Genomic DNA, 12,351 nt, shown 5'->3' with positions numbered 1-12,351 from the left:
TATCATTAACGTAAGTGTTGTTGATGGTTGCGTTCCTCATGCTGCTGTTGTTGTTGTTGTCCCATACTTTATCTTCCCCGTCAATGAAGGTTCCGACCTTCACATACACCCTACGTGCGGAATGGCATGCCAAACTCGCACTGCGTAATAAAATTGATGAAAATTACTTGGCCTAGCTAACAACTCGACCGCTCTCACATCCCAACAACGTCATCACATCACTACCAATAACAAATCCATAATATCCGTCATTAAAATCAATAAAACTTTTACAACAAAACAAATTAATCCTTTCTGAGATCTTAAATTCTCCACATTTTAATGGCGTATTGAATGTGATTCGCAAACAACCAATGTTGTTGTATCACTCTGGCAATAGAGTGGTCTCATTAACGTTAAGTTCTGTCAGAATCCAGCCCAATAGGACCGTACACGTGTAGTTAATATCTGTGGTATTCGATCATCATCTTATAAAAGAACTAATTACAATGGTGTCTCCGAAGTGGGAAAGGTTAATTTTACCTTTTGTTGTCTGATGCAGACCAGTTTGACTTGTGTTTACAACCCGCCAAGGTTACATAGAAAAACAAAAACAAAACAAAAAAACAAAAAAAAAAACAAAAAACATTTTAGTATGATAACGTCCTATTACCTGTAACAGCCAGAGTTATTTGGGGACAGTTTCTCGTGCGTGCGGTGTGATGCTTGCGTGTTTTCGGAGACTGCACCATTTTGGTGTTGTGTCTTTGTTAAAGTGGAATCCTTTTAAAGTGCTATCTCACCGAAGCATGTTGTCAGAGACACAGAGCAAACAGTCTAACAGGTCACATTATACTGACAAGGAGCAAACCTACTCGTCTAAGCGCTAAGCAGGAGCAGAAACAACCAATTTTATACATAACAGTGTGTCACGGCCAGGGGACAATACCCATATCCCCAATCAAACAATTGGGTTGTTAATAAACAATGAGGATTCTATATGAAAATATGTTGCCGCCTTCGGCAAACAAACACAATATTTCTATTCGTGAGGGATAAAGGAAACGTTTTTATCCAGGTACTCTAGTTTTTATTTACCCCCTATAATTGACACGCCCCTAAATCATATTGGCTGTTACTAGGACCTAAAACAAAATAGACTCAAAGTTCAATCTTTTACCTAACTGCCTACATCTAAAAAAAACACCATTATGCAGCAACAATCAAAATGAATATATTCTTGTGTTCTAAAAGAAATAAAGCGAAAAAAGTTTCTTTCTAAATCTCGACTAGTCTAAAATCCACAGCTGCGTTTTCTGTAATGGCGTTTATATATGTATAATGAGCCATCATATAGATCAGTTTAGATTAAGTCATTTTAAAATGTTAAAATATTAATGACTAAATGAGTATTTTGTAAAGTGCAAAAAACATATATTCAAGTCAATAACAAGTGACATTTGTTTTCTAAATGCCAATATAGTTCATATTATACATAGAACATTCATCACATCATATAAACGACAGAAAAATTACGGTCATTGTTAGGAATACAAAGTCAGAGAGAACAAACAAACCCAACCAGCAGGTTTATGATTGAAACAGCAGTTAATAAACGAGTGGTCTTGTTGCCTGGCATGTAACGAATGATAGCAGTAGGTAATCGCGACAAGGACATGTGTTTATTGAGCACTACGCCGATCTCAATAGACAAGAGAAATAAAATCGTCAATATGTTTTACCTGTGTCAATAAAACCTTTCCAGACATGTAAAACTTTTCATAAAATGCTGCTGTTATATGTTTTTTTCTTTCTAATTAGGTTGGTTTTGAACTTCACATAGTCATAAAACTTAAGTAAGCGTTTGTGTACATTGTTATGATGAGAAACGTCTGTATTGAAGGCAACAAGTGATAGAAGTGTTTATGGAAAACATTGGAAACCGGAGTTGGCAGAATTCCTAAAACTAATATGCACCAAGGACGAACGATCCGACTCACCCCACAGAAATAAAAACTGTTATATTCTCAGATGTTTGATCGGTTTGAAACTTAAATGAAGTTGTGTAAAACTATAATTCAAGAAGCTATATATGAATAATTGTACACATTTGATATCAGTATACACAATGATGCAACTGTTATGGCACTAATCAAATTTCTCCTTGCTGCTAAAAGTGTTGGTCGATGTCAAACGAAAAGAAGACATGCAAATCACATACATTGTATGTCTGAACTCGGATGGAAGGGACAGATGATTAGATATTACAATAAACAATGAACTTCCCTCGATTTCTTCTTGCAGCACAATCAACGGGGATGGGGAAATTTTGGCGATTAAATATCCTAGTCGCGAATTTGAATTTTCCATTTCTAGATAGCAAGAACCTTGCATCCATAAGCTATGAAAGTTTTATTTCCTGTTTATAACAGTTGTCGACTGTTGATAGAGAAGCTATCGTAACAGTGGGCCGTGACATACTTGTTGATAAACACTGGTGGAAAGTTTTACGATCGACATCAGTAGCTCATTGACGATTACCGTGTCTGACGTTATGTATCCTGTGTAAAATTTGATTGTATAATACCTTCGATAAATCATTTTTCCAAAATCCTGTATGTTCTTTAACAGATCATAATCATCGATCAGATGCAAAAATAAACTTAATCCCGCACCACTTGAATGAAAAGGGCAACAAACATTATTAACGAACACTTAAATACGCAAACAGACTGTAAATTACAATGATAAGATCGTCTTTCTATTAGAAATCCCCCACACATATGTTCTGGATACATGAACTTCCTCGCGTAGGTGACAGAGTCACGACATGCTATGTTATATAGTGCTTTCTTGTGTTATATAAATGAATTATATGGCCTTAGTTGTTCAGTTTGAAGTGATCACGATATATTATCTCACCTAAACAGGTGTTAGATACCACGGACAAATTGAAAGCGTATCAAAACCAAGAACCGTGCTAAAAAGTCCTTCTTAATTCGTGATAGTTTTGTTATTTACAATTTGAAGAACTATGCATGTTCTTCATCACGTACATTGTTTGATGTTTATAGCATGCTAATACGCCATACATATTAGGAAATTTGTTTAATTCTGTTTAAAATATTAGATAACGACCACAATGATGTGGTAATACTCTTCCACTGGTCCAACATAAAACGAAATTCGTGTAAAAATTAAATTCTTGATTACCCGTTTGAAATACAATAAGAATATTAGTTTTGAAATTGTATCTTACTAGGAAAATGCGACCACTGGACTAAACATGTTTATCACGTGGCACGTAACCTAAGTGTGATTGAACTTATCGTACTTCACTGATGCCAATGCGCAGTTGATAATGATATTCCGAAGAATCGTCTATTTTAAATGGACCCAATGTTTAAATAGCCCAATTTGACTATATAAGAATGTCGTTCAATGTAACATCTGTTGCATTGTCAATGTAACGATCAATAATAACACAGGACATCACGTAGGATCGGTAAAATTCTGTATGTGTGCCGCCATGTAGGTATGAAGTGCATTATATACACACTACATCATCCCTACAAGTCTATGATACCAGGACTAGCATAGATAATGAGGTATTTGTGCCTGATAATAACCAAATTTCGCAATAGTGGTTTTGATAAAATAATATTGAGTGTTCTTTTCAACGTTACGTGAAATAAACCCTAGTATTTCTTCGTAGAAATCGGTAAAACGTCCCCAAATGATCAGATTTAATTCCAGTCGGATGAGATCTAGATGTGTACAGTATAATTATGATATTGTAACGTTAGGTGGTTCACACTATAATACATATGTGTTATTCACATTATACGATATCTTCTGTATATAAAACTGTGCGAGAATCGAGAGTGTTTTTCGTTGTTTCAGTAAGTTTGACGTGTGACAGACGAGTAATACGAGTACGAATTATGAGTCGATATATTGTAAATAATTGTTGTCAGTAGGAAATTGTGTAATACCTCAATCTAGTAGATCGTTTGTGAATCATCGCTGCATGTATTGCTTTTGTGAGTCGTAATATAATGTTGTTGTTAGTCATTTTAATCAGCTGGTATCAATACTGATTGTTGACAACATGCTTTTTGCCGGTAGTGGCCCCATGTGCGCATGTCACTACCGGATGTCGTCATTGCGTAACTAGTAGCCAATAAGATGACGGTCCCGGCACGTGGATATTTCGGGTATTGAAACGCCAATCATGACGACCCAGCAGCCGATGAGAGTAGCAGGAATTTTATAGGGCTCGGAACCGTTGACCAGGTTCGGGCGTGGCTCACTCTCTATTTCTCCTAGGGAACAATGCTTGTTATGTTATACATTTATACCGGTACGGTAGGTTATTTATTGTCGGGGTTTCCCCTGAATTACGTATATATTTTTTACATTCGCTACCAGGAATATTGATTGAGGCTAGAAAGATAGCGCACGTCATTTAAGAGAGTTATTATCATTATCTCACTAATTAAGTATATTATTGGAGGTGTATCTAGTAGAAAATACATTGTAGTGAGTATTACGTGAGAGAGAACATTGTGGCCTGTCGTAGACAAAAGTGTATCACGAACTCGTACTCTGTTTATCTATTTGTATTATTAATAAAATACAATTAACTGTTTATCTGGCATTTGTTATATTACTGAGTGGTACAAGAACAATTATAAAACTTTGAAGGCCTTGTGACCAAAGGCTGAATAAATCTATACTCCGTGTACCAGAAGTAGACCAGTGACACTTGACGAGTGGTCTGTTACCAAGACCAGATATCTCACTTGGTGAAGTCTATCGAAAGATAGACCCGATCACGTTACATTTGGTGGCAGCGGTGGGATCCTTTCAGAAACCAGTGGGAACCAATTGAGAACCAGGTTTAGTTTTGTAAATCCACTCAGTAATATTTTTGCCAGTTTTAAATATATTTTACTTTGTAAATTTGAGGTCAAGATGACTAGGAATTCAAGAAGGAAAAGGGCTGAGGCAGACCTTAGGAGAAATAGGGACACTAGTAATAGTTTAGACCAGAAACAAAAAGCCAATGTAGAAAATGTAGAGGAAATGGGAAATAGTGAGGCTGAAGTTATTGAGATTACAGAAGATAGAAGGGTCATAAGAAAGCCTGTAAGATATAGGGACGAGTCAGAGGAGAGAATACCTGACAACCATAGCACAGAAACCCAAGTTGAAATTGACAATAGACCTTATCAAGACGAGCACGAAAAGGAGGGTGAAATTAAGACTCTTAGAGAGAATGTAAGGACTTTAGAAGAGAATTTAAGGACATTAGAGGGGAAATTTGAACCTTACTAAAGATTTAGGAAAGGAAATGAAGGACCTGGGGAAGACTGTAGAACAGACTATGGCAAACACCATGTCCATTGTCCTAGATAAGAGAAGTTGGAGACTTTGACCAATCGACAAGACACATCAGATAATACCGTTACACTATTAACCTCGAATGATCGGGACATCAATAGGGAAAACAGATCCAATCAGCGAGAAGAAAGGAGCCTTTAGAGAGAAAATCAACATGACCATGTCAGAGACCAATCTACACATCACATGAAGATCAGAATGATAACCAGGGTTATGAATATAACTCGACCCAGAGTTTGTTAATCAAATACAGACTAATCTATGACAGACTAGTGAGGAATAGTAGGTACCCATACCCAGAGTTAGAGATGGATGAATTGGATGGTAAACCTAGAGAACCTATTAGGGATATATAGCTCCCAGGGAAAAAAAACCAATGAGCCCAATCAGAAACAGAGGTCAAGATACCCATAATACCACAATGGCCTGGCCAACATTATCAAAACCAGACACCTATGATGGTAAAACCAGTTGGAGAGAATATCTAGCACAGTTCAACTTAGTGTCAACTATAAACCAGTGGTCCACAGAGGTTAAAGCCTTGAGACTAGCTTCATGTATGACAGGACCTGCCCGCAGCATACTAGGGGACCTTAAAGAGGAGCACTTGGCTGATTTTGATAGGCTTGTACCAGTACTCACAACTAAGTTTGAACCCAAGAAGCAATGCGAGATGTACCGAGCACAGGTTGAGGCCAGATTACGTAAAAAAAACCCATTGATAGCTATGGCCCAGGATGTAAAACGACTGGTTAGATTGGGTTACCCTACAGCACCATCTGAGGTCAGAGATAGTCTGGGGTACAAATATTTCAGAGATGCCTTAAATAACCAAGAGATGGAATGGGCAGTGTGTCAAGGTAGTGGAGAAAATATAGATGAGGCTTTGAACCTAGCATTGAAATATGAGGCTTTCAAAGCATGTCAAAATAAAGGGTGTTCTGAGCGCCTCAATCTCAGACAATGTACGATGGTAGGGGAGGAGGAGACCACTGCTGATTTGACCCCAATATCAAAACAAAATGGAACGCAGATAGAACATTTACTGATGAGAATGGAGACTTAAGAGAACGAGACCAACAGGGAAACGAGACCAGGTAAACATACCAAAGATGAGGGTGAGAGGAGCTGTTTCAGGTATCACAAATCTGGTCACTACGTGAGATTGTCGTCAGTATAGGAACCAGAACAATAAAAATAGGTCACGAGACCCAGGTCAAAGATTTCAAGGTCAAAGATATCAAGATCAAGATTGGGCAGATGATAGAGGCAGAAAGACGGGAAGTCTGTCTTTAAACCAATTATGGCCGAGTCAGAGGGCCATGACTCAGCCGAGAGGGAGAGCAGTGTCGAGGAACCCAACAATTGTTGTGTAATAGATAAGGAGAAGACCACTCAGCAACAACGGGCGTTCTGAGCGCGTGAATCTCAGAGAGTGTTGAAGTAGATTAGGAGGAGACCACTCCGCAACAACGGGCGCTCTGAGCGCGTTAATCTCAGAGAGAGTGTTGATGTAGATAACGAGGAGACCACTCCGCAACAAGGGGCGTTCTGAGCGCGTTAATCTCAGAGAGGTAGATGAAGAGGAGACCACTCCTGAAGCCATGAGGTTTAAACAAGGGGCGTCCTGAGCGCGTTAATCTCAGAGGAAGTATTGCGGGCGATGCCGGGAGAAGACCACTCCTAAAGCAGTACGTGAAGTATAATGAAGGATGTGCTGAGTACATGTATGTTAATCTCAGATGGGGAACCACATCCAATGAGGAGAATACCTCTCCCGACGTAGTGAGGAGTAATGAAAGGTATTTCAAGAAATCAGACAGGGCCTGTACTGGACAAAGAGAAAACCACTACAGAGCAGCCCAGAAGTCTAGAGAAAGTGGGGACTGTGTTAAAAGTCAGAACCGTAGAGAACACAGTCTAGAGGAGGCCAATATCGGTTATGTATACACCTAATACCAAGGTGAACTGAGTTGTGTCAGATGATAATCACCTGGACCCTTTACCGGGGATTGTGAAATAAGAAAATGAACCAGGTGGAAGTAAACAAGGTCAAGAATATAGACCAGGTCAAGGCCAGTCAGCCAAAGCTAGTCTTGAAGGCGATTACAAGAGGTGGTTTTTGTCAGCATCTGAAAGGGTGTTGCGAACCACGAATCGTCGTAGGGAACCAGTTACAGAATTATGCATAAGGGAACGACCCTATAGGGGTTATGTTTTAAAATGAAGAAGACCCTAATGACCATTGAGTCAGATGACCATGTGGTAGAACCAAATAGAAGCCACATGAGGTAGCTGTTGGAGGAGAACTGTCAGTTAACTATTCCAAACTGACAGACGTTGGGAACCAGGGGAGCAACCCAGTCCGCATTGTATTGAAACGCCAGTCACGACCCAGCAGCCGATGAGAGTAGCAGGAATTTTAGGGCTCGGAACCGTTGACCAGGTTCGGGCGTGGCTCACTCTCTATTTCTCCTAGGGAACATCGTGGCCTGTCGTAGATAAAAGTGTATCACGAACTCGTACTCTGTTTATCTATTTGTATAATTAATAAAATACAATTAATTGTTTATCTGGCATTTGTTATATTACTGAGTGGTACAAGAACAATTATAAAACCTTGAAGGCCTTGTGACCAAAGGCTGAAGAAATCTATACTCCGTGTACCAGGAGTAGACCAGTGACACTTGAAGAGTGGTCTGTTACCAAGACCAGATATCTCACTTGGTGAAGTCTATCGAAAGATAGACCCGATCACGTTACAATATGTCCTCACAGAACCATAGAATGTTTACGCTTCCAGCACACCTGGTCTAGCCCTTCTCGCTTCAGTACCTCCATAGAAATGTGCATTTTTTCTTAATTCGCTTAATTAAATTTTAATTGAATTTTCTTGTTGGTAATGTCGTGTATGAAAAATTACACATGGATACCAGAAACTTGTATTTAATTCAATACACGTAAGATTTTATGGAATGATTCCTTTAATTTTTCAAGTCTAGTTAAAATATCGATGGCAAATTGAACGAGTATTTAAGTTACTTTTACATTGTGGTTGATAATGCTTAACCACCTGTTACATACGAACCAGTTGATGTAATTTAAGTAAGTCCTCCCTGCATGTGATTTGTTGTGTGGGGTAAGAATGTATTTCTTGAAACACTGCGGTAGGGTTAGTGAAGTATTGCCATTTTATAGTGCTATCACACTGAAGTATACTGCCAAAGACAATGAACAGCACAATCCCATCCAATCAATACATACAGACAACCGAGTCGTCCCATTTCCCTTTTGCTAAGCAGGAGCAGAAACTAGGTATCATACCTAAGGTTATTACTCACAGTGATGAACGCTTATTTCAACGTCAATAGTACGCTAATACAAACATCATATCCATCATATAGTCGTAATTAGCAAAATGACAGAACAAGCATAAGCATGTATTTTAAACTTTCATCTTATCTTGAATATATTGTGTATGATTAACATGAATTCAGTTGACATGATTTGCTTTGCCTCATCATCTGTATTTTTATTTCTGCTTTATATGATTATTGAAAAGTTTTCATGAAGATGAACGAAATCCGCCGATAATATGTACCGAAAACTATTTATCTTAGAACATCACCAAATACTAACACTAAACTGATTTGTAACGTATCTTGCAGAATCTGCAACACGAACCAAGAATGGATTGATTCAATTGATTGTTTTATATGTCATATAAACAGTTCATAGTCACATGTACCATGTTATCATCGTAGATAACAGTAAATCATCCAAAAAAGGCAGTTAGCACCTGTCAGCGACCCAAAAGAATGACTTTTTTATAGAAAGACAGCCGCCTTAAACATGTCTTTAATATGGCTTCTGGTCCAATGGAAACGTTTATATATACATGAAAACCATCTAAGGATATAAAAATATTATTTAAAAAAGAGCAAGATTCTTTCATTTCGAATACGCGTTTGATCAATATCAATAATCTAGATAAAAGTAAAAAAAATTGCTGACATCGTACTTCGAATTTGAAAGTGGAACATACAAATCAGAAACATTCACCGCCCATCCTGGGAAGCCCGGAAGCTAAGTTTTTTTGTATATATGCATGTAAAACATTACCTGTTTTATTCCTAACAACAATTTCACAGTGACATTGACAGTTGACAATAGTTTCACGCCAGCTGGCACTGAAAGCTTTCGTAGATGTTTTCGTGCATTTAATTATAATTGTCTACGCATTGCCTGTGGGAAGAATTGTATTGAAAAACAAGACCGTTTTGTTTTTTAAACAAGAAAGTCAATATATAATACTGAGTTGCGTAGGGCCTGGGTTTTTTTTTTCTTGGAATGTGTATGTAGAACATTACTACTATCGCGGACACCTCGCTGTGTTCCCGGCGGGTCCAATTTACATGCGTAGCAATAGAATATCCCAAGACCTGTTCGTTGAGCCGGTGGGCGGTGAATTGCCATCCGTAGTCTTGCAAATGCAGTATAAGATTATTGAGACGCTCCTTTTAGCTATTAAAGCAATACAAGCTTTGCGCAAGAGGAAAAACAATCACTAGATCATTTTCTCCTCGCGTATGATGTTACATTTCATATACCATACCATACATCGTAATATTTACGGCTATTAGTATGGTTTAAATGTGAAAAACAACTGTTTTCTCGTGCGGACAATATTGATTTAGGATTTCCATGTTTACGACGTGCTGTAAATGAGCGATCACCTTACTATATTTGAGGATATAGCTTTCTGTAATTGTATCAGAGCGAGGTTATGAGAATCTAAATATGGAATCAAGCCGTTTAAAGTACAGATAACATCAGTGGAAGCACTCTGTAACTATATAAAGAAATATATCTTAGTGTGTTATCTAATACATTTACCTAACTATTACCATAGTGACGTGTCTATGTGTTAAAGAGCAGTTCTATCGGCAGCCGAATGGATTGCGATGCCTTACTAAAGCTGAAGCGGCTTCACGTGCACGTACATCTTAATTATTCTCTATTTTAAAATGCAGATTTTCTGAGTGACAATACAAAAATACTCAAATATATCTGAATTGAGCATGTACTTCATAGCTTCATATTTCCCGCAGCCTTAAGGCTAATCCACCAACCAGCCAATCCCTGTACGTTTTCCATAATGCAACTGCTATAAAGTCACAACCTACGTTCATTTTTAAAATTATACAAAGCATATTAAATCTATTGTTAGAATGTGTCCATGTTAATCCTAAAGAATTGTCATATAGTTTCACAATCTATAAAAAACACCAAACGGCTTTCAGTTTAAAAAGGGAATTTATTCATCACCATATCTCTCTTTTCGTGAAATATGTTTGGATGCCTAACATGCTATATATACGTAATTGAAATAACTACTGCCAATAACTACCCTTACCGTCGCCTTGGAATGTCTTTATAATGACGTTGACATTTCAATTTCTATTATTTTATCATTTATCGTTAATAATTAAATCGGCTCGATTCATGCCAAATACAATATGCATTAAAGTATCGACTAGAGTGATGAATATATCTATGTGTCACTGGCCTTTCTGTGAAACCCGGCCAATCCTTCTTTAATCTGTCTGATTCCGTATTTGGAACAGGACAGAAATATCCAAAGAAAACAAAACCCTGTATGGTCAGTCGAGACAGGAACATTTTCAGAATTGGAACGTTAACACTAACTAAACCAGGGTACCCAAATAAACCCTGCACAGGCAGCAAGGACAGATATAGACTTGTTTTTGTAATAAACCCTGTATGGACTGTGTGAGAGTATCTAGGAGATAAACAGAGACAACCAGGATTTGCCTTTGTTACGGTCCGTCCTATCACACAAATGTAACATTTTCTATTATCATATTTAAGTATTGTCTGTCCTTTGTAATAACCAGACGCTGGATCCATATGGTTTACGGGGTTGTGTCAGCTTTTGTAAGGAGACGACCTTCACCTTATTGTGGCCTAGCAATACAAATCACGCGCTCCGATATGTGGTATCGTATTGAACTGTTTCAAGCAGAAAAGGCGTTTAGAGCTTCTTACACCTATCTCGATGTTGAAAACAGCAAAGAATTGCAAAAATATAGATCTTTACACATGATGAGCTATTAACTAGTATTGGCAATAGGTGGAAATAGAGGTGATTCTTTAAATTAGTCATAAAGTTCCGCTCGGATTGTAACCAAATTTGGAAAAGTAATATCCCATGGGAAAAGAAAATTAACATATTTGATATAAATGATGCAACCGAAGCCCAGGGGGCTGATCCCATGGCTCTCTGGCAGCTAGGGGTAATAAAAAATTGTTTGTTTAAAAATGTTTTAACTATATTTTCAAACAGACACAGTTCCTATCAATGTACGACTCGATAATTTATTGTGATTTAACAGCTTAGAATTGTTACTTACTGTGCATTTTTCGCAGTAATTTTATTTCGAGATGAGTCCTATTTGAATTCAGAACTCTGTGATCATAATGATGGAAACAACTTATGTAACAAAATAATAAGTTTTTATTTGTTCACATGTAATTGAGATAACCCTCGTCTCTCTCCACATAGTGATATAAATGATTTCAATTCAATTAGATTTCATATCTTAAGTATCAATCCAGAAATATACTGAAAAGAGTAAAAATGCTTCAGATTTCTCGAATATATTTTATTCACAATCGATTATAATTCCACTTCCAATCTTGGTAAGACACATATTCCGCCTCAGTTGAATATCAGACAACTGTTATTGTCAGCAAAAGCATGGATTCCTAAAATATTTAGAAATCACCCTTAAATTTTTATTTATCTTTTGGTAGTGTGAAATTCGGTCGGTAAGTCTAAATAAAATAGAAAAATTGTATGTTTGTTTTCGCAGTTGATGGTGGTTTCGTGAAATTCTGTTAAAATTACTGTTTCATTTTATTGTGGCTCTTTATCTTATTTTA

Source organism: Argopecten irradians, chromosome 1 (genome assembly GCF_041381155.1).
Source record: "Argopecten irradians isolate NY chromosome 1, Ai_NY, whole genome shotgun sequence".
Lineage (NCBI taxonomy): Eukaryota > Metazoa > Mollusca > Bivalvia > Pectinida > Pectinidae > Argopecten > Argopecten irradians.
This window is presented reverse-complemented; position numbering follows the sequence as displayed.